Source organism: Microcebus murinus, chromosome 25 (genome assembly GCF_040939455.1).
Source record: "Microcebus murinus isolate Inina chromosome 25, M.murinus_Inina_mat1.0, whole genome shotgun sequence".
Classification (NCBI taxonomy): domain Eukaryota; kingdom Metazoa; phylum Chordata; class Mammalia; order Primates; family Cheirogaleidae; genus Microcebus; species Microcebus murinus.
This window is the reverse complement of record NC_134128.1, coordinates 28,009,447-28,036,981: the sequence shown is the minus strand read 5'-3', so window position 1 is coordinate 28,036,981 and position 27,535 is coordinate 28,009,447. Positions and strand designations below refer to the sequence as shown.

The window sequence follows — 27,535 nt, the reverse complement described above, 5'->3', positions numbered from 1 at the left end:
GAGGAGCCGGAAGCGGAAGGGGGTGCCCATGCGAGGGGACATTTTCAGGCCAAGTACCAGCTTCAGCCTGATCCTCCTGGGAACCCCGGGGTGTACATCCCACCTCCTGGTTGTCCCGCTCTGAGACAAGGAGCCGGGCTTCGCATTCCCCCAGCAGCCAGTCGTGGGCTGAGGACACCTGGGGCCTTGGGAACTCCCTGGCTTCTCTTTGGATTACCATTTGGAGCTGCTTGGGAATCCTGCCGCCACACACACCCGAGTGCAGGTGTCTTCTGCACGGACTGGGGGCCTCGCGCTTCTGAATGCCACTGGCTCGCCACCCACCCACGGGTGAACCTGGTCAGGGTGCTTTCTCTAAGGAGCAGACTCTGATCCGGGCGGGCTACCGGTGTCTCTGTTTGCTCGTTTCTTTCTTCCATTTCGGGAAAGTCTTCCTTACTGGGTGTGGAAATCTCCTATGCCTTTCCTCGCCTATTCTGTCAGCTTTAAAATTCTCTTTCAGTTGCCACCCTCACAGATGGATTAGGAAACTCTTTTCGGTGCCTTCATTAGTGAAATGACCTCAAGGAAGCTCGAATCCAATATCTAATCGCCGGCTTTTAGCAAGTCCACACCCGAGGGTGGTTGGGGTCCAATCCAGCCCCGGGCCAGGCCCAGGCCCCTTGGACTGGGCCACAGGAGGACACAGAGCAGGGTCCCGGCCCCCACGGGAGCGGTGCCGGCAGTTCTCCAAGGGCTTGGGGGTTTTCCAGAGGTAGGAGATGGAGGGGACTGATTTCTTCAGCGCCCCCCAAACCACCCCGCCCCGCCCCACCCCAGCCATGGGACACATCCCGAGAGACGCCCCTACACTCGCTCCCCTCCCCCATGCGCTGTGCCCCAGCCCTGGCCCTGGGGAATAGGCGGCAGCCCACCCACAGGGCGGGGGCGCAGCTGACAGGGGTTGTGCGGGAGGGCGGCCCCTGGCTGGGGTCAAAGGGTGAGCGCGCGTGCGCAGTCAGCGGCCGCGCGCTGGGGGTGGGGGCGGGTAGGTGAAGGAGGCGAGGTGAGGAGAGGAGGGGGGCTGGAAGGTCTCCACCTTGGCGGGTCCAGCCGTGGAGGCGCATCGTGTCTGTGTGTGTGTGTGTGTGTGTGTAGACAGCCCCCCATCCCACCCCGCCCCGCCACGTCCCTCACCTCAGTCCTCCGGAGTCCGCCCGACCGGGCCGGCGAACTCCACAGGCCCGGCGCGGGTCAGCGCTATCGCGGGGAAGCGCGGTGAGGCTGGCCTCTTGAGCGGGGCAGGGGCGCCCTCCGCGGTCTACGGCCACACCACCCCGAACGCGCCCCATCTCGTCTGCTCTCAGAAGCTAAGCAGCGTCGGGCCTGGTTAGTACTTGGATAGGAGACCGCCTGGGAATCCCGGGTGCCCTAGGCTTTTTTTTTTTTTTTTTGCCTGTTGCTCTGTCCCCTTGCTGGGAGCGCGGCGGCGGGGCGGCCGTCCGGCGGATCACCCCCACCCTCAGCGCCCGCCGCGGTGCCTGCCGCCCCAGCCCGCACCGTGGGGCCTCCTCTTGTCCCAAGCGGGGACACCGCCGCCACGGGGCAGCATGCGTGCCATCTGGACTGTCAGGTCTCAGACCAAAGGTCTGGTCTGTGGGAACCGACACGCTGGAGGAAACCTCGAGAGTCTGAGAGGGGAGGGAGTTCCGGAAGGATTCCAGGATGTCACTTTGAGCGAGTATGTGACCAGAACTCGTCCCGTTGCTTTTGGGGTTCTATGGGCTACAGGCAGGAATCTCTGGTGGTGGCACTGGAGGTTGGGGGATCCGGAGTCACACCCAGACCTGCTCGACAGGCCTCCTTTTACTTTTCTTTTCGGATTCATTTTCTTAGAAAGTGTCTCTTATCTCTATGATTGCATTTTCTTTTCTCTCTCTTTTCAAGCAGATGATGGGAGTACAAGTATTGAGGTGACATGTGTTGCCCGTGCCCCCCTCCCCCCTGTCTCCTTATTTATTTCTCATTTTCTCCCAGCGTATTGTGGGGGTACCAATGTTCAGGTCGGGTGCATTGCTCTTTCCCCGCCTCCCCCCTCGGGTCAGAGCTTCAAGTGCGCCCATCCCCCAGTCGGTGCGCACCCACCCCCTCCCTAATGCATGTGTATGCCCACCCCCTCCCCACGCCCGCCCGACACCCACCCGATGAAGGTGATTCCTCGCTGTCCACTTAGGTGTCCATCCGTTCGTACCAATTTGCCGGTGAGCGCGCGCACGTGGTGCTCGTGTGTCCGTTCTTGGGATACCTGGCCTACTGGAACGGGTTCCAGCTCTGGCCAGGAGAACACGAGAGGCGCGCTCTCACCGCTGCTCCTCACAGCCGAATGGCACTCCGTGGTGTCCACGCGCCGCATGTTATTAATGCACTCCTGGATGGATGGGCACTCGGGTCGCTTCCACATCTTTGCGATTGTGAATTGTGCCCTAACTGTCACCCTACCCCTTACCCAGCCCGTCTCCTCTGCCCCTGCCTGACGCGCTCCTCCCCCGCCAGGCCCGTCACTGTCCTCGGCCCCTGCCCCTGCCTGACCGGCCCCTTCCCGCCCCGGCCCGTCACCGTCACCGTCACCGTCACCGTCCTCTGCCCCTGCCTGACAGGCTCGTCCCCGCCCGGCCCACCACCTGGGCCACTGCCTGACTCGCTCCGCTCCTCCCCGGCCAGGCCCGTCACTGTCCTGGGCCCCTGCCTGACCGGCTCCTTCCCGCCCGGCCTGTCACCGTCCTCTGCCCCTGCCTGACACGCTCCTCCCCGCCCGTCACCGTCCTCGGCCCCTGCCTGACCGGCTCCTCCGTCGCCTGGGCCTTCCAGGGGCTTGGTGTGGACGCTGCTTCCAGGAAGCCCTCCAGGAACCCGGCAGCAGGGCGGCCGCAGCAGTCTGGCGCAGGCATCGCTAAGTCCCCTGCCGGGGACGGGGACGTGCCCCGCTGTGCCGCGGGGGGCCCAGCCTGGTGTCTTCCCTGAGGCCCTGGGGCTGCCGCTCCCCGCAAGGGGAGAGCCTCGGAGGTGGGGACCGCCTCCTGATGGGGACGTCCACGCAGCTCTCCACGTCGGATTCCGGGGCTCTCTGTCCTGCCTGAAGGCCCAGCTGGCCTGCGGGTCCTTAGAGTGGCAGAAACATCCTCAAACTGATATTGCGAGTCCGGTGGTTGTCTGCACTTTTGTGCTGGGCACCCCAGGGAGGCCCAGGGGCTGGCTGGACAACGCGGTCTGCTCGGGTGCTTTGGAGGAGCAACCGATGCCCTTTGGACTTTGGTAGCAGCGTCTCAGGTGTCTCTGAGCCCTGCGCCATGTCGGGGAGGAGGCGGGAGGGGCCGCGACCTGCAGTCGTGTTCCCGGGGTGGCACGGCATGTGGCTTCTTCCACAGGCTGCTTGGCCTGGGCTCCCTGCACCTGGGCCTTTGGGGGACTGGCCCTGTGCTTGCCAACGCTTCCTGCAGGGACCCGGAGCTGGGAGGTGGCATCTCCCAGCCCTGGGCCGGGCAGAGCCCCAGCGGGCCATGCCCACACCCTCTCTCAGCACGGGTCCCCCAGAAGGCTCCTTTGGGACCAGGATTCTCCTGCGGGTGACTTCTTAAAGTCTGGCCCCTGGATGGAGGGGCACCGGGAGTAGAGGAGCCGGAAGCGGAAGGGGGTGCCCATGCGAGGGGACATTTTCAGGCCAAGTACCAGCTTCAGCCTGATCCTCCTGGGAACCCCGGGGTGTACGTCCCACCTCCTGGTTGTCCCGCTCTGAGTCAAGGAGCCGGGCTTCGCATTCCCACAGCAGCCAGTCGTGGGCTGAGGACACCTGGGGCCTTGGGAACTCCCTGGCTTCTCTTTGGATTACCATTTGGAGCTGCTTGGGAATCCTGCCGCCACACACACCCGAGTGCAGGTGTCTTCTGCACGGACTGGGGGCCTCGCGCTTCTGAATGCCACTGGCTCGCCACCCACCCACGGGTGAACCTGGTCAGGGTGCTTTCTCTAAGGAGCAGACTCTGATCCGGGCGGGCTACCGGTGTCTCTGTTTGCTCGTTTCTTTCTTCCATTTCGGGAAAGTCTTCCTTACTGGGTGTGGAAATCTCCTATGCCTTTCCTCGCCTATTCTGTCAGCTTTAAAATTCTCTTTCAGTTGCCACCCTCACAGATGGATTAGGAAACTCTTTTCGGTGCCTTCATTAGTGAAATGACCTCAAGGAAGCTCGAATCCAATATCTAATCGCGGGCTTTTAGCAAGTCCACACCCGAGGGTGGTTGGGGTCCAATCCAGCCCCGGGCCAGGCCCAGGCCCCTTGGACTGGGCCACAGGAGGACACAGAGCAGGGTCCCGGCCCCCACGGGAGCGGTGCCGGCAGTTCTCCAAGGGCTTGGGGGTTTTCCAGAGGTAGGAGATGGAGGGGACTGATTTCTTCAGCGCCCCCCAAACCACCCCGCCCCGCCCCACCCCAGCCATGGGACACATCCCGAGAGACGCCCCTACACTCGCTCCTCTCCCCCATGCGCTGTGCCCCAGCCCTGGCCCTGGGGAATAGGCGGCAGCCCACCCACAGGGCGGGGGCGCAGCTGACAGGGGTTGTGCGGGAGGGCGGCCCCTGGCTGGGGTCAAAGGGTGAGCGCGCGTGCGCAGTCAGCGGCCGCGCGCTGGGGGTGGGGGCGGGTAGGTGAAGGAGGCGAGGTGAGGAGAGGAGGGGGGCTGGAAGGTCTCCACCTTGGCGGGTCCAGCCGTGGAGGCGCATCGTGTCTGTGTGTGTGTGTGTGTGTGTGTGTGTGTGTGTGTGTGTGTAGACAGCCCCCCACCCCACCCCGCCCCGCCCCGTCCCTCACCTCAGTCCTCCGGAGTCCGCCCGACCGGGCCGGCGAACTCCACAGGCCCGGCGCGGGTCAGCGCTATCGCGGGGAAGCGCGGTGAGGCTGGCCTCTTGAGCGGGGCAGGGGCGCCCTCCGCGGTCTACGGCCACACCACCCCGAACGCGCCCCATCTCGTCTGCTCTCAGAAGCTAAGCAGCGTCGGGCCTGGTTAGTACTTGGATGGGAGACCGCCTGGGAATCCCGGGTGCCCTAGGCTTTTTTTTTTTTTTTGCCTGTTGCTCTGTCCCCTTGCTGGGAGCGCGGCGGCGGGGCGGCCGTCCGGCGGATCACCCCCACCCTCAGCGCCCGCCGCGGTGCCTGCCGCCCCAGCCCGCACCGTGGGGCCTCCTCTTGTCCCAAGCGGGGACACCGCCGCCACGGGGCAGCATGCGTGCCATCTGGACTGTCAGGTCTCAGACCAAAGGTCTGATCTGTGGGAACCGACACGCTGGAGGAAACCTCGAGAGTCTGAGAGGGGAGGGAGTTCCGGAAGGATTCCAGGATGTCACTTTGAGCGAGTATGTGACCAGAACTCGTCCCGTTGCTTTTGGGGTTCTATGGGCTACACGCAGGAATCTCTGGTGGTGGCACTGGAGGTTGGGGGATCCGGAGTCACACCCAGACCTGCTCGACAGGCCTCCTTTTACTTTTCTTTTCGGATTCATTTTCTTAGAAAGTGTCTCTTATCTCTATGATTGCATTTTCTTTTCTCTCTCTTTTCAAGCAGATGATGGGAGTACAAGTATTGAGGTGACATGTGTTGCCCGTGCCCCCCTCCCCCCTGTCTCCTTATTTATTTCTCATTTTCTCCCAGCGTATTGTGGGGGTACCAATGTTCAGGTCGGGTGCATTGCTCTTTCCCCGCCTCCTCCCTCGGGTCAGAGCTTCAAGTGCGCCCATCCCCCAGTCGGTGCGCACCCACCCCCTCCCTAATGCATGTGTATGCCCACCCCCTCCCCACGCCCGCCCGACACCCACCCGATGAAGGTGATTCCTCGCTGTCCACTTAGGTGTCCATCCGTTCGTACCAATTTGCCGGTGAGCGCGCGCACGTGGTGCTCGTGTGTCCGTTCTTGGGATACCTGGCCTACTGGAACGGGTTCCAGCTCTGGCCAGGAGAACACGAGAGGCGCGCTCTCACCGCTGCTCCTCACAGCCGAATGGCACTCCGTGGTGTCCACGCGCCGCATGTTATTAATGCACTCCTGGATGGATGGGCACTCGGGTCGCTTCCACATCTTTGCGATTGTGAATTGTGCCCTAACTGTCACCCTACCCCTTACCCAGCCCGTCTCCTCTGCCCCTGCCTGACGCGCTCCTCCCCCGCCAGGCCCGTCACTGTCCTCGGCCCCTGCCCCTGCCTGACCGGCCCCTTCCCGCCCCGGCCCGTCACCGTCACCGTCACCGTCACCGTCCTCTGCCCCTGCCTGACAGGCTCGTCCCCGCCCGGCCCACCACCTGGGCCACTGCCTGACTCGCTCCGCTCCTCCCCGGCCAGGCCCGTCACTGTCCTGGGCCCCTGCCTGACCGGCTCCTTCCCGCCCGGCCTGTCACCGTCCTCTGCCCCTGCCTGACACGCTCCTCCCCGCCCGTCACCGTCCTCGGCCCCTGCCTGACCGGCTCCTCCGTCGCCTGGGCCTTCCAGGGGCTTGGTGTGGACGCTGCTTCCAGGAAGCCCTCCAGGAACCCGGCAGCAGGGCGGCCGCAGCAGTCTGGCGCAGGCATCGCTAAGTCCCCTGCCGGGGACGGGGACGTGCCCCGCTGTGCCGCGGGGGGCCCAGCCTGGTGTCTTCCCTGAGGCCCTGGGGCTGCCGCTCCCCGCAAGGGGAGAGCCTCGGAGGTGGGGACCGCCTCCTGATGGGGACGTCCACGCAGCTCTCCACGTCGGATTCCGGGGCTCTCTGTCCTGCCTGAAGGCCCAGCTGGCCTGCGGGTCCTTAGAGTGGCAGAAACATCCTCAAACTGATATTGCGAGTCCGGTGGTTGTCTGCACTTTTGTGCTGGGCACCCCAGGGAGGCCCAGGGGCTGGCTGGACAACGCGGTCTGCTCGGGTGCTTTGGAGGAGCAACCGATGCCCTTTGGACTTTGGTAGCAGCGTCTCAGGTGTCTCTGAGCCCTGCGCCATGTCGGGGAGGAGGCGGGAGGGGCCGCGACCTGCAGTCGTGTTCCCGGGGTGGCACGGCATGTGGCTTCTTCCACAGGCTGCTTGGCCTGGGCTCCCTGCACCTGGGCCTTTGGGGGACTGGCCCTGTGCTTGCCAACGCTTCCTGCAGGGACCCGGAGCTGGGAGGTGGCATCTCCCAGCCCTGGGCCGGGCAGAGCCCCAGCGGGCCATGCCCACACCCTCTCTCAGCACGGGTCCCCCAGAAGGCTCCTTTGGGACCAGGATTCTCCTGCGGGTGACTTCTTAAAGTCTGGCCCCTGGATGGAGGGGCACCGGGAGTAGAGGAGCCGGAAGCGGAAGGGGGTGCCCATGCGAGGGGACATTTTCAGGCCAAGTACCAGCTTCAGCCTGATCCTCCTGGGAACCCCGGGGTGTACGTCCCACCTCCTGGTTGTCCCGCTCTGAGTCAAGGAGCCGGGCTTCGCATTCCCACAGCAGCCAGTCGTGGGCTGAGGACACCTGGGGCCTTGGGAACTCCCTGGCTTCTCTTTGGATTACCATTTGGAGCTGCTTGGGAATCCTGCCGCCACACACACCCGAGTGCAGGTGTCTTCTGCACAGACTGGGGGCCTCGCGCTTCTGAATGCCACTGGCTCGCCACCCACCCACGGGTGAACCTGGTCAGGGTGCTTTCTCTAAGGAGCAGACTCTGATCCGGGCGGGCTACCGGTGTCTCTGTTTGCTCGTTTCTTTCTTCCATTTCGGGAAAGTCTTCCTTACTGGGTGTGGAAATCTCCTATGCCTTTCCTCGCCTATTCTGTCAGCTTTAAAATTCTCTTTCAGTTGCCACCCTCACAGATGGATTAGGAAACTCTTTTCGGTGCCTTCATTAGTGAAATGACCTCAAGGAAGCTCGAATCCAATATCTAATCGCCGGCTTTTAGCAAGTCCACACCCGAGGGTGGTTGGGGTCCAATCCAGCCCCGGGCCAGGCCCAGGCCCCTTGGACTGGGCCACAGGAGGACACAGAGCAGGGTCCCGGCCCCCACGGGAGCGGTGCCGGCAGTTCTCCAAGGGCTTGGGGGTTTTCCAGAGGTAGGAGATGGAGGGGACTGATTTCTTCAGCGCCCCCCAAACCACCCCGCCCCGCCCCACCCCAGCCATGGGACACATCCCGAGAGACGCCCCTACACTCGCTCCCCTCCCCCATGCGCTGTGCCCCAGCCCTGGCCCTGGGGAATAGGCGGCAGCCCACCCACAGGGCGGGGGCGCAGCTGACAGGGGTTGTGCGGGAGGGCGGCCCCTGGCTGGGGTCAAAGGGTGAGCGCGCGTGCGCAGTCAGCGGCCGCGCGCTGGGGGTGGGGGCGGGTAGGTGAAGGAGGCGAGGTGAGGAGAGGAGGGGGGCTGGAAGGTCTCCACCTTGGCGGGTCCAGCCGTGGAGGCGCATCGTGTCTGTGTGTGTGTGTGTGTGTGTGTGTAGACAGCCCCCCATCCCACCCCGCCCCGCCACGTCCCTCACCTCAGTCCTCCGGAGTCCGCCCGACCGGGCCGGCGAACTCCACAGGCCCGGCACGGGTCAGCGCTATCGCGGGGAAGCGCGGTGAGGCTGGCCTCTTGAGCGGGGCAGGGGCGCCCTCCGCGGTCTATGGCCACACCACCCCGAACGCGCCCCATCTCGTCTGCTCTCAGAGGCTAAGCAGCGTCGGGCCTGGTTAGTACTTGGATGTGAGACCGCCTGGGAATCCCGGGTGCCCTAGGCTTTTTTTTTTTTTTTTTGCCTGTTGCTCTGTCCCCTTGCTGGGAGCGTGGCGGCGGGGCGGCCGTCCGGCGGATCACCCCCACCCTCAGCGCCCGCCGCGGTGCCTGCCGCCCCAGCCCGCACCGTGGGGCCTCCTCTTGTCCCAAGCCGGGACACCGCCGCCACGGGGCAGCATGCGTGCCATCTGGACTGTCAGGTCTCAGACCAAAGGTCTGGTCTGTGGGAACCGACACGCTGGAGGAAACCTCGAGAGTCTGAGAGGGGAGGGAGTTCCGGAAGGATTCCAGGATGTCACTTTGAGCGAGTATGTGACCAGAACTCGTCCCGTTGCTTTTGGGGTTCTATGGGCTACACGCAGGAATCTCTGGTGGTGGCACTGGAGGTTGGGGGAACCGGAGTCACACCCAGACCTGCTCGACAGGCCTCCTTTTACTTTTCTTTTCGGATTCATTTTCTTAGAAAGTGTCTCTTATCTCTATGATTGCATTTTCTTTTCTCTCTCTTTTCAAGCAGATGATGGGAGTACAAGTATTGAGGTGACATGTGTTGCCCGTGCCCCCCTCCCCCCTGTCTCCTTATTTATTTCTCATTTTCTCCCAGCGTATTGTGGGGGTACCAATGTTCAGGTCGGGTGCATTGCTCTTTCCCCGCCTCCCCCCTCGGGTCAGAGCTTCAAGTGCGCCCATCCCCCAGTCGGTGCGCACCCACCCCCTCCCTAATGCATGTGTATGCCCACCCCCTCCCCACGCCCGCCCGACACCCACCCGATGAAGGTGATTCCTCGCTGTCCACTTAGGTGTCCATCCGTTCGTACCAATTTGCCGGTGAGCGCGCGCACGTGGTGCTCGTGTGTCCGTTCTTGGGATACCTGGCCTACTGGAACGGGTTCCAGCTCTGGCCAGGAGAACACGAGAGGCGCCCTCTCACCGCTGCTCCTCACAGCCGAATGGCACTCCGTGGTGTCCATGCGCCGCATGTTATTAATGCACTCCTGGATGGATGGGCACTCGGGTCGCTTCCACATCTTTGCGATTGTGAATTGTGCCCTAACTGTCACCCTACCCCTTACCCAGCCCGTCTCCTCTGCCCCTGCCTGACGCGCTCCTCCCCCGCCAGGCCCGTCACTGTCCTCGGCCCCTGCCCCTGCCTGACCGGCCCCTTCCCGCCCCGGCCCGTCACCGTCACCGTCACCGTCACCGTCCTCTGCCCCTGCCTGACAGGCTCGTCCCCGCCCGGCCCACCACCTGGGCCACTGCCTGACTCGCTCCGCTCCTCCCCGGCCAGGCCCGTCACTGTCCTGGGCCCCTGCCTGACCGGCTCCTTCCCGCCCGGCCTGTCACCGTCCTCGGCCCCTGCCTGACACGCTCCTCCCCGCCCGTCACCGTCCTCGGCCCCTGCCTGACCGGCTCCTCCGTCGCCTGGGCCTTCCAGGGGCTTGGTGTGGACGCTGCTTCCAGGAAGCCCTCCAGGAACCCGGCAGCAGGGCGGCCGCAGCAGTCTGGCGCAGGCATCGCTAAGTCCCCTGCCGGGGACGGGGACGTGCCCCGCTGTGCCGCGGGGGGCCCAGCCTGGTGTCTTCCCTGAGGCCCTGGGGCTGCCGCTCCCCGCAAGGGGAGAGCCTCGGAGGTGGGGACCGCCTCCTGATGGGGACGTCCACGCAGCTCTCCACGTCGGATTCCGGGGCTCTCTGTCCTGCCTGAAGGCCCAGCTGGCCTGCGGGTCCTTAGAGTGGCAGAAACATCCTCAAACTGATATTGCGAGTCCGGTGGTTGTCTGCACTTTTGTGCTGGGCACCCCAGGGAGGCCCAGGGGCTGGCTGGACAACGCGGTCTGCTCGGGTGCTTTGGAGGAGCAACCGATGCCCTTTGGACTTTGGTAGCAGCGTCTCAGGTGTCTCTGAGCCCTGCGCCATGTCGGGGAGGAGGCGGGAGGGGCCGCGACCTGCAGTCGTGTTCCCGGGGTGGCACGGCATGTGGCTTCTTCCACAGGCTGCTTGGCCTGGGCTCCCTGCACCTGGGCCTTTGGGGGACTGGCCCTGTGCTTGCCAACGCTTCCTGCAGGGACCCGGAGCTGGGAGGTGGCATCTCCCAGCCCTGGGCCGGGCAGAACCCCAGCGGGCCATGCCCACAACCTCTCTCAGCACGGGTCCCCCAGAAGGCTCCTTTGGGACCAGGATTCTCCTGCGGGTGACTTCTTAAAGTCTGGCCCCTGGATGGAGGGGCTCCGGGAGTAGAGGAGCCGGAAGCGGAAGGGGGTGCCCATGCGAGGGGACATTTTCAGGCCAAGTACCAGCTTCAGCCTGATCCTCCTGGGAACCCCGGGGTGTACGTCCCACCTCCTGGTTGTCCCCCTCTGAGACAAGGAGCCGGGCTTCGCATTCCCCCAGCAGCCAGTCGTGGGCTGAGGACACCTGGGGCCTTGGGAACTCCCTGGCTTCTCTTTGGATTACCATTTGGAGCTGCTTGGGAATCCTGCCGCCACACACACCCGAGTGCAGGTGTCTTCTGCACGGACTGCGGGCCTCGCGCTTCTGAATGCCACTGGCTCGCCACCCACCCACGGGTGAACCTGGTCAGGGTGCTTTCTCTAAGGAGCAGACTCTGATCCGGGCGGGCTACCGGTGTCTCTGTTTGCTCGTTTCTTTCTTCCATTTCGGGAAAGTCTTCCTTACTGGGTGTGGAAATCTCCTATGCCTTTCCTCGCCTATTCTGTCAGCTTTAAAATTCTCTTTCAGTTGCCACCCTCACAGATGGATTAGGAAACTCTTTTCAGTGCCTTCATTAGTGAAATGACCTCAAGGAAGCTCGAATCCAATATCTAATCGCCGGCTTTTAGCAAGTCCACACCCGAGGGTGGTTGGGGTCCAATCCAGCCCCGGGCCAGGCCCAGGCCCCTTGGACTGGGCCACAGGAGGACACAGAGCAGGGTCCCGGCCCCCACGGGAGCGGTGCCGGCAGTTCTCCAAGGGCTTGGGGGTTTTCCAGAGGTAGGAGATGGAGGGGACTGATTTCTTCAGCGCCCCCCAAACCACCCCGCCCCGCCCCACCCCAGGCATGGGACACATCCCCAGAGACGCCCCTACACTCGCTCCCCTCCCCCATGCGCTGTGTCCCAGCCCTGGCCCTGGGGAATAGGCGGCAGCCCACCCACAGGGCGGGGGCGCAGCTGACAGGGGTTGTGTGGGAGGGCGGCCCCTGGCTTGGGTCAAAGGGTGAGCGCGCGTGCGCAGTCAGCGGCCGCGCGCTGGGGGTGGGGGCGGGTAGGTGAAGGAGGCGAGGTGAGGAGAGGAGGGGGGCTGGAAGGTCTCCACCTTGGCGGGTCCAGCCGTGGAGGCGCATCGTGTCTGTGTGTGTGTGTGTGTGTGTGTAGACAGCCCCCCATCCCACCCCGCCCCGCCACGTCCCTCACCTCAGTCCTCCGGAGTCCGCCCGACCGGGCCGGCGAACTCCACAGGCCCGGCGCGGGTCAGCGCTATCGCGGGGAAGCGCGGTGAGGCTGGCCTCTTGAGCGGGGCAGGGGCGCCCTCCGCGGTCTACGGCCACACCACCCCGAACGCGCCCCATCTCGTCTGCTCTCAGAAGCTAAGCAGCGTCGGGCCTGGTTAGTACTTGGATGGGAGACCGCCTGGGAATCCCGGGTGCCCTAGGCTTTTTTTTTTTTTTTGCCTGTTGCTCTGTCCCCTTGCTGGGAGCGCGGCGGCGGGGCGGCCGTCCGGCGGATCACCCCCACCCTCAGCGCCCGCCGCGGTGCCTGCCGCCCCAGCCCGCACCGTGGGGCCTCCTCTTGTCCCAAGCGGGGACACCGCCGCCACGGGGCAGCATGCGTGCCATCTGGACTGTCAGGTCTCAGACCAAAGGTCTGGTCTGTGGGAACCGACACGCTGGAGGAAACCTCGAGAGTCTGAGAGGGGAGGGAGTTCCGGAAGGATTCCAGGATGTCACTTTGAGCGAGTATGTGACCAGAACTCGTCCCGTTGCTTTTGGGGTTCTATGGGCTACACGCAGGAATCTCTGGTGGTGGCACTGGAGGTTGGGGGATCCGGAGTCACACCCAGACCTGCTCGACAGGCCTCCTTTTACTTTTCTTTTCGGATTCATTTTCTTAGAAAGTGTCTCTTATCTCTATGATTGCATTTTCTTTTCTCTCTCTTTTCAAGCAGATGATGGGAGTACAAGTATTGAGGTGACATGTGTTGCCCGTGCCCCCCTCCCCCCTGTCTCCTTATTTATTTCTCATTTTCTCCCAGCGTATTGTGGGGGTACCAATGTTCAGGTCGGGTGCATTGCTCTTTCCCCGCCTCCCCCCTCGGGTCAGAGCTTCAAGTGCGCCCATCCCCCAGTCGGTGCGCACCCACCCCCTCCCTAATGCATGTGTATGCCCACCCCCTCCCCACGCCCGCCCGACACCCACCCGATGAAGGTGATTCCTCGCTGTCCACTTAGGTGTCCATCCGTTCGTACCAATTTGCCGGTGAGCGCGCGCACGTGGTGCTCGTGTGTCCGTTCTTGGGATACCTGGCCTACTGGAAAGGGTTCCAGCTCTGGCCAGGAGAACACGAGAGGCGCCCTCTCACCGCTGCTCCTCATAGCCGAATGGCACTCCGTGGTGTCCATGCGCCGCATGTTATTAATGCACTCCTGGATGGATGGGCACTCGGGTCGCTTCCACATCTTTGCGATTGTGAATTGTGCCCTAACTGTCACCCTACCCCTTACCCAGCCCGTCTCCTCTGCCCCTGCCTGACGCGCTCCTCCCCCGCCAGGCCCGTCACTGTCCTTGGCCCCTGCCCCTGCCTGACCGGCCCCTTCCCGCCCCGTCACCGTCACCGTCCTCTGCCCCTGCCTGACAGGCTCGTCCCCGCCCGGCCCACCACCTGGGCCACTGCCTGACTCGCTCCGCTCCTCCCCGGCCAGGCCCGTCACTGTCCTGGGCCCCTGCCTGACCGGCTCCTTCCCGCCCGGCCTGTCACCGTCCTCGGCCCCTGCCTGACACGCTCCTCCCCGCCCGTCACCGTCCTCGGCCCCTGCCTGACCGGCTCCTCCGTCGCCTGGGCCTTCCAGGGGCTTGGTGTGGACGCTGCTTCCAGGAAGCCCTCCAGGAACCCGGCAGCAGGGCGGCCGCAGCAGTCTGGCGCAGGCATCGCTAAGTCCCCTGCCGGGGACGGGGACGTGCCCCGCTGTGCCCCGCTGTGCCGCGGGGGCCCAGCCTGGTGTCTTCCCTGAGGCCCTGGGGCTGCCGCTCCCCGCAAGGGGAGAGCCTCGGAGGTGGGGACCGCCTCCTGATGGGGACGTCCACGCAGCTCTCCACGTCGGATTCCGGGGCTCTCTGTCCTGCCTGAAGGCCCAGCTGGCCTGCGGGTCCTTAGAGTGGCAGAAACATCCTCAAACTGATATTGCGAGTCCGGTGGTTGTCTGCACTTTTGTGCTGGGCACCCCAGGGAGGCCCAGGGGCTGGCTGGACAACGCGGTCTGCTCGGGTGCTTTGGAGGAGCAACCGATGCCCTTTGGACTTTGGTAGCAGCGTCTCAGGTGTCTCTGAGCCCTGCGCCATGTCGGGGAGGAGGCGGGAGGGTCCGCGACCTGCAGTCGTGTTCCCGGGGTGGCACGGCATGTGGCTTCTTCCACAGGCTGCTTGGCCTGGGCTCCCTGCACCTGGGCCTTTGGGGGACTGGCCCTGTGCTTGCCAACGCTTCCTGCAGGGACCCGGAGCTGGGAGGTGGCATCTCCCAGCCCTGGGCCGGGCAGAGCCCCAGCGGGCCATGCCCACACCCTCTCTCAGCACGGGTCCCCCAGAAGGCTCCTTTGGGACCAGGATTCTCCTGCGGGTGACTTCTTAAAGTCTGGCCCCTGGATGGAGGGGCACCGGGAGTAGAGGAGCCGGAAGCGGAAGGGGGTGCCCATGCGAGGGGACATTTTCAGGCCAAGTACCAGCTTCAGCCTGATCCTCCTGGGAACCCCGGGGTGTACGTCCCACCTCCTGGTTGTCCCGCTCTGAGACAAGGAGCCGGGCTTCGCATTCCCCCAGCAGCCAGTCGTGGGCTGAGGACACCTGGGGCCTTGGGAACTCCCTGGCTTCTCTTTGGATTACCATTTGGAGCTGCTTGGGAATCCTGCCGCCACACACACCCGAGTGCAGGTGTCTTCTGCACAGACTGGGGGCCTCGCGCTTCTGAATGCCACTGGCTCGCCACCCACCCACGGGTGAACCTGGTCAGGGTGCTTTCTCTAAGGAGCAGACTCTGATCCGGGCGGGCTACCGGTGTCTCTGTTTGCTCGTTTCTTTCTTCCATTTCGGGAAAGTCTTCCTTACTGGGTGTGGAAATCTCCTATGCCTTTCCTCGCCTATTCTGTCAGCTTTAAAATTCTCTTTCAGTTGCCACCCTCACAGATGGATTAGGAAACTCTTTTCGGTGCCTTCATTAGTGAAATGACCTCAAGGAAGCTCGAATCCAATATCTAATCGCCGGCTTTTAGCAAGTCCACACCCGAGGGTGGTTGGGGTCCAATCCAGCCCCGGGCCAGGCCCAGGCCCCTTGGACTGGGCCACAGGAGGACACAGAGCAGGGTCCCGGCCCCCACGGGAGCGGTGCCGGCAGTTCTCCAAGGGCTTGGGGGTTTTCCAGAGGTAGGAGATGGAGGGGACTGATTTCTTCAGCGCCCCCCAAACCACCCCGCCCCGCCCCACCCCAGCCATGGGACACATCCCCAGAGACGCCCCTACACTCGCTCCCCTCCCCCATGCGCTGTGCCCCAGCCCTGGCCCTGGGGAATAGGCGGCAGCCCACCCACAGGGCGGGGGCGCAGCTGACAGGGGTTGTGCGGGAGGGCGGCCCCTGGCTGGGGTCAAAGGGTGAGCGCGCGTGCGCAGTCAGCGGCCGCGCGCTGGGGGTGGGGGCGGGTAGGTGAAGGAGGCGAGGTGAGGAGAGGAGGGGGGCTGGAAGGTCTCCACCTTGGCGGGTCCAGCCGTGGAGGCGCATCGTGTCTGTGTGTGTGTGTGTGTGTGTGTAGACAGCCCCCCATCCCACCCCGCCCCGCCACGTCCCTCACCTCAGTCCTCCGGAGTCCGCCCGACCGGGCCGGCGAACTCCACAGGCCCGGCGCGGGTCAGCGCTATCGCGGGGAAGCGCGGTGAGGCTGGCCTCTTGAGCGGGGCAGGGGCGCCCTCCGCGGTCTACGGCCACACCACCCCGAACGCGCCCCATCTCGTCTGCTCTCAGAAGCTAAGCAGCGTCGGGCCTGGTTAGTACTTGGATAGGAGACCGCCTGGGAATCCCGGGTGCCCTAGGCTTTTTTTTTTTTTTTTTGCCTGTTGCTCTGTCCCCTTGCTGGGAGCGCGGCGGCGGGGCGGCCGTCCGGCGGATCACCCCCACCCTCAGCGCCCGCCGCGGTGCCTGCCGCCCCAGCCCGCACCGTGGGGCCTCCTCTTGTCCCAAGCGGGGACACCGCCGCCACGGGGCAGCATGCGTGCCATCTGGACTGTCAGGTCTCAGACCAAAGGTCTGGTCTGTGGGAACCGACACGCTGGAGGAAACCTCGAGAGTCTGAGAGGGGAGGGAGTTCCGGAAGGATTCCAGGATGTCACTTTGAGCGAGTATGTGACCAGAACTCGTCCCGTTGCTTTTGGGGTTCTATGGGCTACACGCAGGAATCTCTGGTGGTGGCACTGGAGGTTGGGGGATCCGGAGTCACACCCAGACCTGCTCGACAGGCCTCCTTTTACTTTTCTTTTCGGATTCATTTTCTTAGAAAGTGTCTCTTATCTCTATGATTGCATTTTCTTTTCTCTCTCTTTTCAAGCAGATGATGGGAGTACAAGTATTGAGGTGACATGTGTTGCCCGTGCCCCCCTCCCCCCTGTCTCCTTATTTATTTCTCATTTTCTCCCAGCGTATTGTGGGGGTACCAATGTTCAGGTCGGGTGCATTGCTCTTTCCCCGCCTCCCCCCTCGGGTCAGAGCTTCAAGTGCGCCCATCCCCCAGTCGGTGCGCACCCACCCCCTCCCTAATGCATGTGTATGCCCACCCCCTCCCCACGCCCGCCCGACACCCACCCGATGAAGGTGATTCCTCGCTGTCCACTTAGGTGTCCATCCGTTCGTACCAATTTGCCGGTGAGCGCGCGCACGTGGTGCTCGTGTGTCCGTTCTTGGGATACCTGGCCTACTGGAACGGGTTCCAGCTCTGGCCAGGAGAACACGAGAGGCGCCCTCTCACCGCTGCTCCTCATAGCCGAATGGCACTCCGTGGTGTCCACGCGCCGCATGTTATTAATGCACTCCTGGATGGATGGGCACTCGGGTCGCTTCCACATCTTTGCGATTGTGAATTGTGCCCTAACTGTCACCCTACCCCTTACCCAGCCCGTCTCCTCTGCCCCTGCCTGACGCGCTCCTCCCCCGCCAGGCCCGTCACTGTCCTCGGCCCCTGCCCCTGCCTGACCGGCCCCTTCCCGCCCCGGCCCGTCACCGTCACCGTCACCGTCACCGTCCTCTGCCCCTGCCTGACAGGCTCGTCCCCGCCCGGCCCACCACCTGGGCCACTGCCTGACTCGCTCCGCTCCTCCCCGGCCAGGCCCGTCACTGTCCTGGGCCCCTGCCTGACCGGCTCCTTCCCGCCCGGCCTGTCACCGTCCTCTGCCCCTGCCTGACACGCTCCTCCCCGCCCGTCACCGTCCTCGGCCCCTGCCTGACCGGCTCCTCCGTCGCCTGGGCCTTCCAGGGGCTTGGTGTGGACGCTGCTTCCAGGAAGCCCTCCAGGAACCCGGCAGCAGGGCGGCCGCAGCAGTCTGGCGCAGGCATCGCTAAGTCCCCTGCCGGGGACGGGGACGTGCCCCGCTGTGCCGCGGGGGGCCCAGCCTGGTGTCTTCCCTGAGGCCCTGGGGCTGCCGCTCCCCGCAAGGGGAGAGCCTCGGAGGTGGGGACCGCCTCCTGATGGGGACGTCCACGCAGCTCTCCACGTCGGATTCCGGGGCTCTCTGTCCTGCCTGAAGGCCCAGCTGGCCTGCGGGTCCTTAGAGTGGCAGAAACATCCTCAAACTGATATTGCGAGTCCGGTGGTTGTCTGCACTTTTGTGCTGGGCACCCCAGGGAGGCCCAGGGGCTGGCTGGACAACGCGGTCTGCTCGGGTGCTTTGGAGGAGCAACCGATGCCCTTTGGACTTTGGTAGCAGCGTCTCAGGTGTCTCTGAGCCCTGCGCCATGTCGGGGAGGAGGCGGGAGGGGCCGCGACCTGCAGTCGTGTTCCCGGGGTGGCACGGCATGTGGCTTCTTCCACAGGCTGCTTGGCCTGGGCTCCCTGCACCTGGGCCTTTGGGGGACTGGCCCTGTGCTTGCCAACGCTTCCTGCAGGGACCCGGAGCTGGGAGGTGGCATCTCCCAGCCCTGGGCCGGGCAGAGCCCCAGCGGGCCATGCCCACACCCTCTCTCAGCACGGGTCCCCCAGAAGGCTCCTTTGGGACCAGGATTCTCCTGCGGGTGACTTCTTAAAGTCTGGCCCCTGGATGGAGGGGCACCGGGAGTAGAGGAGCCGGAAGCGGAAGGGGGTGCCCATGCGAGGGGACATTTTCAGGCCAAGTACCAGCTTCAGCCTGATCCTCCTGGGAACCCCGGGGTGTACGTCCCACCTCCTGGTTGTCCCGCTCTGAGACAAGGAGCCGGGCTTCGCATTCCCCCAGCAGCCAGTCGTGGGCTGAGGACACCTGGGGCCTTGGGAACTCCCTGGCTTCTCTTTGGATTACCATTTGGAGCTGCTTGGGAATCCTGCCGCCACACACACCCGAGTGCAGGTGTCTTCTGCACGGACTGGGGGCCTCGCGCTTCTGAATGCCACTGGCTCGCCACCCACCCACGGGTGAACCTGGTCAGGGTGCTTTCTCTAAGGAGCAGACTCTGATCCGGGCGGGCTACCGGTGTCTCTGTTTGCTCGTTTCTTTCTTCCATTTCGGGAAAGTCTTCCTTACTGGGTGTGGAAATCTCCTATGCCTTTCCTCGCCTATTCTGTCAGCTTTAAAATTCTCTTTCAGTTGCCACCCTCACAGATGGATTAGGAAACTCTTTTCGGTGCCTTCATTAGTGAAATGACCTCAAGGAAGCTCGAATCCAATATCTAATCGCCGGCTTTTAGCAAGTCCACACCCGAGGGTGGTTGGGGTCCAATCCAGCCCCGGGCCAGGCCCAGGCCCCTTGGACTGGGCCACAGGAGGACACAGAGCAGGGTCCCGGCCCCCACGGGAGCGGTGCCGGCAGTTCTCCAAGGGCTTGGGGGTTTTCCAGAGGTAGGAGATGGAGGGGACTGATTTCTTCAGCGCCCCCCAAACCACCCCGCCCCGCCCCACCCCAGCCATGGGACACATCCCGAGAGACGCCCCTACACTCGCTCCCCTCCCCCATGCGCTGTGCCCCAGCCCTGGCCCTGGGGAATAGGCGGCAGCCCACCCACAGGGCGGGGGCGCAGCTGACAGGGGTTGTGCGGGAGGGCGGCCCCTGGCTTGGGTCAAAGGGTGAGCGCGCGTGCGCAGTCAGCGGCCGCGCGCTGGGGGTGGGGGCGGGTAGGTGAAGGAGGCGAGGTGAGGAGAGGAGGGGGGCTGGAAGGTCTCCACCTTGGCGGGTCCAGCCGTGGAGGCGCATCGTGTCTGTGTGTGTGTGTGTGTGTGTGTAGACAGTCCCCCATCCCACCCCGCCCCGCCACGTCCCTCACCTCAGTCCTCCGGAGTCCGCCCGACCGGGCCGGCGAACTCCACAGGCCCGGCGCGGGTCAGCGCTATCGCGGGGAAGCGCGGTGAGGCTGGCCTCTTGAGCGGGGCAGGGGCGCCCTCCGCGGTCTACGGCCACACCACCCCGAACGCGCCCCATCTCGTCTGCTCTCAGAAGCTAAGCAGCGTCGGGCCTGGTTAGTACTTGGATAGGAGACCGCCTGGGAATCCCGGGTGCCCTAGGCTTTTTTTTTTTTTTTTTGCCTGTTGCTCTGTCCCCTTGCTGGGAGCGCGGCGGCGGGGCGGCCGTCCGGCGGATCACCCCCACCCTCAGCGCCCGCCGCGGTGCCTGCCGCCCCAGCCCGCACCGTGGGGCCTCCTCTTGTCCCAAGCCGGGACACCGCCGCCACGGGGCAGCATGCGTGCCATCTGGACTGTCAGGTCTCAGACCAAAGGTCTGGTCTGTGGGAACCGACACGCTGGAGGAAACCTCGAGAGTCTGAGAGGGGAGGGAGTTCCGGAAGGATTCCAGGATGTCACTTTGAGCGAGTATGTGACCAGAACTCGTCCCGTTGCTTTTGGGGTTCTATGGGCTACACGCAGGAATCTCTGGTGGTGGCACTGGAGGTTAGGGGATCCGGAGTCACACCCAGACCTGCTCGACAGGCCTCCTTTTACTTTTCTTTTCGGATTCATTTTCTTAGAAAGTGTCTCTTATCTCTATGATTGCATTTTCTTTTCTCTCTCTTTTCAAGCAGATGATGGGAGTACAAGTATTGAGGTGACATGTGTTGCCCGTGCCCCCCTCCCCCCTGTCTCCTTATTTATTTCTCATTTTCTCCCAGCGTATTGTGGGGGGTACCAATGTTCAGGTCGGGTGCATTGCTCTTTCCCGCCTCCCCCCTCGGGTCAGAGCTTCAAGTGCGCCCATCCCCCAGTCGGTGCGCACCCACCCCCTCCCTAATGCATGTGTATGCCCACCCCCTCCCCACGCCCGCCCGACACCCACCCGATGAAGGTGATTCCTCGCTGTCCACTTAGGTGTCCATCCGTTCGTACCAATTTGCCGGTGAGCGCGCGCACGTGGTGCTCGTGTGTCCGTTCTTGGGATACCTGGCCTACTGGAACGGGTTCCAGCTCTGGCCAGGAGAACACGAGAGGCGCCCTCTCACCGCTGCTCCTCACAGCCGAATGGCACTCCGTGGTGTCCATGCGCCGCATGTTATTAATGCACTCCTGGATGGATGGGCACTCGGGTCGCTTCCACATCTTTGCGATTGTGAATTGTGCCCTAACTGTCACCCTACCCCTTACCCAGCCCGTCTCCTCTGCCCCTGCCTGACGCGCTCCTCCCCCGCCAGGCCCGTCACTGTCCTCGGCCCCTGCCCCTGCCTGACCGGCCCCTTCCCGCCCCGGCCCGTCACCGTCACCGTCACCGTCACCGTCCTCTGCCCCTGCCTGACAGGCTCGTCCCCGCCCGGCCCACCACCTGGGCCACTGCCTGACTCGCTCCGCTCCTCCCCGGCCAGGCCCGTCACTGTCCTGGGCCCCTGCCTGACCGGCTCCTTCCCGCCCGGCCTGTCACCGTCCTCGGCCCCTGCCTGACACGCTCCTCCCCGCCCGTCACCGTCCTCGGCCCCTGCCTGACCGGCTCCTCCGTCGCCTGGGCCTTCCAGGGGCTTGGTGTGGACGCTGCTTCCAGGAAGCCCTCCAGGAACCCGGCAGCAGGGCGGCCGCAGCAGTCTGGCGCAGGCATCGCTAAGTCCCCTGCCGGGGACGGGGACGTGCCCCGCTGTGCCGCGGGGGGCCCAGCCTGGTGTCTTCCCTGAGGCCCTGGGGCTGCCGCTCCCCGCAAGGGGAGAGCCTCGGAGGTGGGGACCGCCTCCTGATGGGGACGTCCACGCAGCTCTCCACGTCGGATTCCGGGGCTCTCTGTCCTGCCTGAAGGCCCAGCTGGCCTGCGGGTCCTTAGAGTGGCAGAAACATCCTCAAACTGATATTGCGAGTCCGGTGGTTGTCTGCACTTTTGTGCTGGGCACCCCAGGGAGGCCCAGGGGCTGGCTGGACAACGCGGTCTGCTCGGGTGCTTTGGAGGAGCAACCGATGCCCTTTGGACTTTGGTAGCAGCGTCTCAGGTGTCTCTGAGCCCTGCGCCATGTCGGGGAGGAGGCGGGAGGGGCCGCGACCTGCAGTCGTGTTCCCGGGGTGGCACGGCATGTGGCTTCTTCCACAGGCTGCTTGGCCTGGGCTCCCTGCACCTGGGCCTTTGGGGGACTGGCCCTGTGCTTGCCAACGCTTCCTGCAGGGACCCGGAGCTGGGAGGTGGCATCTCCCAGCCCTGGGCCGGGCAGAACCCCAGCGGGCCATGCCCACAACCTCTCTCAGCACGGGTCCCCCAGAAGGCTCCTTTGGGACCAGGATTCTCCTGCGGGTGACTTCTTAAAGTCTGGCCCCTGGATGGAGGGGCTCCGGGAGTAGAGGAGCCGGAAGCGGAAGGGGGTGCCCATGCGAGGGGACATTTTCAGGCCAAGTACCAGCTTCAGCCTGATCCTCCTGGGAACCCCGGGGTGTACGTCCCACCTCCTGGTTGTCCCCCTCTGAGACAAGGAGCCGGGCTTCGCATTCCCCCAGCAGCCAGTCGTGGGCTGAGGACACCTGGGGCCTTGGGAACTCCCTGGCTTCTCTTTGGATTACCATTTGGAGCTGCTTGGGAATCCTGCCGCCACACACACCCGAGTGCAGGTGTCTTCTGCACGGACTGCGGGCCTCGCGCTTCTGAATGCCACTGGCTCGCCACCCACCCACGGGTGAACCTGGTCAGGGTGCTTTCTCTAAGGAGCAGACTCTGATCCGGGCGGGCTACCGGTGTCTCTGTTTGCTCGTTTCTTTCTTCCATTTCGGGAAAGTCTTCCTTACTGGGTGTGGAAATCTCCTATGCCTTTCCTCGCCTATTCTGTCAGCTTTAAAATTCTCTTTCAGTTGCCACCCTCACAGATGGATTAGGAAACTCTTTTCAGTGCCTTCATTAGTGAAATGACCTCAAGGAAGCTCGAATCCAATATCTAATCGCCGGCTTTTAGCAAGTCCACACCCGAGGGTGGTTGGGGTCCAATCCAGCCCCGGGCCAGGCCCAGGCCCCTTGGACTGGGCCACAGGAGGACACAGAGCAGGGTCCCGGCCCCCACGGGAGCGGTGCCGGCAGTTCTCCAAGGGCTTGGGGGTTTTCCAGAGGTAGGAGATGGAGGGGACTGATTTCTTCAGCGCCCCCCAAACCACCCCGCCCCGCCCCACCCCAGGCATGGGACACATCCCCAGAGACGCCCCTACACTCGCTCCCCTCCCCCATGCGCTGTGTCCCAGCCCTGGCCCTGGGGAATAGGCGGCAGCCCACCCACAGGGCGGGGGCGCAGCTGACAGGGGTTGTGTGGGAGGGCGGCCCCTGGCTTGGGTCAAAGGGTGAGCGCGCGTGCGCAGTCAGCGGCCGCGCGCTGGGGGTGGGGGCGGGTAGGTGAAGGAGGCGAGGTGAGGAGAGGAGGGGGGCTGGAAGGTCTCCACCTTGGCGGGTCCAGCCGTGGAGGCGCATCGTGTCTGTGTGTGTGTGTGTGTGTGTGTAGACAGCCCCCCATCCCACCCCGCCCCGCCACGTCCCTCACCTCAGTCCTCCGGAGTCCGCCCGACCGGGCCGGCGAACTCCACAGGCCCGGCGCGGGTCAGCGCTATCGCGGGGAAGCGCGGTGAGGCTGGCCTCTTGAGCGGGGCAGGGGCGCCCTCCGCGGTCTACGGCCACACCACCCCGAACGCGCCCCATCTCGTCTGCTCTCAGAAGCTAAGCAGCGTCGGGCCTGGTTAGTACTTGGATGGGAGACCGCCTGGGAATCCCGGGTGCCCTAGGCTTTTTTTTTTTTTTTGCCTGTTGCTCTGTCCCCTTGCTGGGAGCGCGGCGGCGGGGCGGCCGTCCGGCGGATCACCCCCACCCTCAGCGCCCGCCGCGGTGCCTGCCGCCCCAGCCCGCACCGTGGGGCCTCCTCTTGTCCCAAGCGGGGACACCGCCGCCACGGGGCAGCATGCGTGCCATCTGGACTGTCAGGTCTCAGACCAAAGGTCTGGTCTGTGGGAACCGACACGCTGGAGGAAACCTCGAGAGTCTGAGAGGGGAGGGAGTTCCGGAAGGATTCCAGGATGTCACTTTGAGCGAGTATGTGACCAGAACTCGTCCCGTTGCTTTTGGGGTTCTATGGGCTACACGCAGGAATCTCTGGTGGTGGCACTGGAGGTTGGGGGATCCGGAGTCACACCCAGACCTGCTCGACAGGCCTCCTTTTACTTTTCTTTTCGGATTCATTTTCTTAGAAAGTGTCTCTTATCTCTATGATTGCATTTTCTTTTCTCTCTCTTTTCAAGCAGATGATGGGAGTACAAGTATTGAGGTGACATGTGTTGCCCGTGCCCCCCTCCCCCCTGTCTCCTTATTTATTTCTCATTTTCTCCCAGCGTATTGTGGGGGTACCAATGTTCAGGTCGGGTGCATTGCTCTTTCCCCGCCTCCCCCCTCGGGTCAGAGCTTCAAGTGCGCCCATCCCCCAGTCGGTGCGCACCCACCCCCTCCCTAATGCATGTGTATGCCCACCCCCTCCCCACGCCCGCCCGACACCCACCCGATGAAGGTGATTCCTCGCTGTCCACTTAGGTGTCCATCCGTTCGTACCAATTTGCCGGTGAGCGCGCGCACGTGGTGCTCGTGTGTCCGTTCTTGGGATACCTGGCCTACTGGAAAGGGTTCCAGCTCTGGCCAGGAGAACACGAGAGGCGCCCTCTCACCGCTGCTCCTCATAGCCGAATGGCACTCCGTGGTGTCCATGCGCCGCATGTTATTAATGCACTCCTGGATGGATGGGCACTCGGGTCGCTTCCACATCTTTGCGATTGTGAATTGTGCCCTAACTGTCACCCTACCCCTTACCCAGCCCGTCTCCTCTGCCCCTGCCTGACGCGCTCCTCCCCCGCCAGGCCCGTCACTGTCCTTGGCCCCTGCCCCTGCCTGACCGGCCCCTTCCCGCCCCGTCACCGTCACCGTCCTCTGCCCCTGCCTGACAGGCTCGTCCCCGCCCGGCCCACCACCTGGGCCACTGCCTGACTCGCTCCGCTCCTCCCCGGCCAGGCCCGTCACTGTCCTGGGCCCCTGCCTGACCGGCTCCTTCCCGCCCGGCCTGTCACCGTCCTCGGCCCCTGCCTGACACGCTCCTCCCCGCCCGTCACCGTCCTCGGCCCCTGCCTGACCGGCTCCTCCGTCGCCTGGGCCTTCCAGGGGCTTGGTGTGGACGCTGCTTCCAGGAAGCCCTCCAGGAACCCGGCAGCAGGGCGGCCGCAGCAGTCTGGCGCAGGCATCGCTAAGTCCCCTGCCGGGGACGGGGACGTGCCCCGCTGTGCCCCGCTGTGCCGCGGGGGCCCAGCCTGGTGTCTTCCCTGAGGCCCTGGGGCTGCCGCTCCCCGCAAGGGGAGAGCCTCGGAGGTGGGGACCGCCTCCTGATGGGGACGTCCACGCAGCTCTCCACGTCGGATTCCGGGGCTCTCTGTCCTGCCTGAAGGCCCAGCTGGCCTGCGGGTCCTTAGAGTGGCAGAAACATCCTCAAACTGATATTGCGAGTCCGGTGGTTGTCTGCACTTTTGTGCTGGGCACCCCAGGGAGGCCCAGGGGCTGGCTGGACAACGCGGTCTGCTCGGGTGCTTTGGAGGAGCAACCGATGCCCTTTGGACTTTGGTAGCAGCGTCTCAGGTGTCTCTGAGCCCTGCGCCATGTCGGGGAGGAGGCGGGAGGGTCCGCGACCTGCAGTCGTGTTCCCGGGGTGGCACGGCATGTGGCTTCTTCCACAGGCTGCTTGGCCTGGGCTCCCTGCACCTGGGCCTTTGGGGGACTGGCCCTGTGCTTGCCAACGCTTCCTGCAGGGACCCGGAGCTGGGAGGTGGCATCTCCCAGCCCTGGGCCGGGCAGAGCCCCAGCGGGCCATGCCCACACCCTCTCTCAGCACGGGTCCCCCAGAAGGCTCCTTTGGGACCAGGATTCTCCTGCGGGTGACTTCTTAAAGTCTGGCCCCTGGATGGAGGGGCACCGGGAGTAGAGGAGCCGGAAGCGGAAGGGGGTGCCCATGCGAGGGGACATTTTCAGGCCAAGTACCAGCTTCAGCCTGATCCTCCTGGGAACCCCGGGGTGTACGTCCCACCTCCTGGTTGTCCCGCTCTGAGACAAGGAGCCGGGCTTCGCATTCCCCCAGCAGCCAGTCGTGGGCTGAGGACACCTGGGGCCTTGGGAACTCCCTGGCTTCTCTTTGGATTACCATTTGGAGCTGCTTGGGAATCCTGCCGCCACACACACCCGAGTGCAGGTGTCTTCTGCACAGACTGGGGGCCTCGCGCTTCTGAATGCCACTGGCTCGCCACCCACCCACGGGTGAACCTGGTCAGGGTGCTTTCTCTAAGGAGCAGACTCTGATCCGGGCGGGCTACCGGTGTCTCTGTTTGCTCGTTTCTTTCTTCCATTTCGGGAAAGTCTTCCTTACTGGGTGTGGAAATCTCCTATGCCTTTCCTCGCCTATTCTGTCAGCTTTAAAATTCTCTTTCAGTTGCCACCCTCACAGATGGATTAGGAAACTCTTTTCGGTGCCTTCATTAGTGAAATGACCTCAAGGAAGCTCGAATCCAATATCTAATCGCCGGCTTTTAGCAAGTCCACACCCGAGGGTGGTTGGGGTCCAATCCAGCCCCGGGCCAGGCCCAGGCCCCTTGGACTGGGCCACAGGAGGACACAGAGCAGGGTCCCGGCCCCCACGGGAGCGGTGCCGGCAGTTCTCCAAGGGCTTGGGGGTTTTCCAGAGGTAGGAGATGGAGGGGACTGATTTCTTCAGCGCCCCCCAAACCACCCCGCCCCGCCCCACCCCAGCCATGGGACACATCCCCAGAGACGCCCCTACACTCGCTCCCCTCCCCCATGCGCTGTGCCCCAGCCCTGGCCCTGGGGAATAGGCGGCAGCCCACCCACAGGGCGGGGGCGCAGCTGACAGGGGTTGTGCGGGAGGGCGGCCCCTGGCTGGGGTCAAAGGGTGAGCGCGCGTGCGCAGTCAGCGGCCGCGCGCTGGGGGTGGGGGCGGGTAGGTGAAGGAGGCGAGGTGAGGAGAGGAGGGGGGCTGGAAGGTCTCCACCTTGGCGGGTCCAGCCGTGGAGGCGCATCGTGTCTGTGTGTGTGTGTGTGTGTGTGTAGACAGCCCCCCATCCCACCCCGCCCCGCCACGTCCCTCACCTCAGTCCTCCGGAGTCCGCCCGACCGGGCCGGCGAACTCCACAGGCCCGGCGCGGGTCAGCGCTATCGCGGGGAAGCGCGGTGAGGCTGGCCTCTTGAGCGGGGCAGGGGCGCCCTCCGCGGTCTACGGCCACACCACCCCGAACGCGCCCCATCTCGTCTGCTCTCAGAAGCTAAGCAGCGTCGGGCCTGGTTAGTACTTGGATAGGAGACCGCCTGGGAATCCCGGGTGCCCTAGGCTTTTTTTTTTTTTTTTTGCCTGTTGCTCTGTCCCCTTGCTGGGAGCGCGGCGGCGGGGCGGCCGTCCGGCGGATCACCCCCACCCTCAGCGCCCGCCGCGGTGCCTGCCGCCCCAGCCCGCACCGTGGGGCCTCCTCTTGTCCCAAGCGGGGACACCGCCGCCACGGGGCAGCATGCGTGCCATCTGGACTGTCAGGTCTCAGACCAAAGGTCTGGTCTGTGGGAACCGACACGCTGGAGGAAACCTCGAGAGTCTGAGAGGGGAGGGAGTTCCGGAAGGATTCCAGGATGTCACTTTGAGCGAGTATGTGACCAGAACTCGTCCCGTTGCTTTTGGGGTTCTATGGGCTACACGCAGGAATCTCTGGTGGTGGCACTGGAGGTTGGGGGATCCGGAGTCACACCCAGACCTGCTCGACAGGCCTCCTTTTACTTTTCTTTTCGGATTCATTTTCTTAGAAAGTGTCTCTTATCTCTATGATTGCATTTTCTTTTCTCTCTCTTTTCAAGCAGATGATGGGAGTACAAGTATTGAGGTGACATGTGTTGCCCGTGCCCCCCTCCCCCCTGTCTCCTTATTTATTT

General features: G+C 64.2%; 7 pseudogenes; all 7 read left to right on the top strand.

Moving 5' to 3' along the window:
- Positions 1-1,298: 1,298 nt before the first annotated feature.
- LOC142864658 (uncharacterized) lies at positions 1,299-1,417 on the top strand (annotated as a pseudogene).
- A 3,547-nt stretch (positions 1,418-4,964) lies between these two features.
- On the top strand, positions 4,965-5,083 carry LOC142864569 (uncharacterized; annotated as a pseudogene).
- A 7,177-nt stretch (positions 5,084-12,260) lies between these two features.
- Positions 12,261-12,379, top strand: LOC142864568 (uncharacterized; annotated as a pseudogene).
- A 3,519-nt stretch (positions 12,380-15,898) lies between these two features.
- On the top strand, positions 15,899-16,017 carry LOC142864657 (uncharacterized; annotated as a pseudogene).
- A 3,529-nt stretch (positions 16,018-19,546) lies between these two features.
- Positions 19,547-19,665, top strand: LOC142864656 (uncharacterized; annotated as a pseudogene).
- A 3,529-nt stretch (positions 19,666-23,194) lies between these two features.
- Positions 23,195-23,313, top strand: LOC142864567 (uncharacterized; annotated as a pseudogene).
- Positions 23,314-26,832: 3,519 nt separating this feature from the next.
- Positions 26,833-26,951, top strand: LOC142864655 (uncharacterized; annotated as a pseudogene).
- The last annotated feature ends 584 nt before the right edge of the window (positions 26,952-27,535 follow it).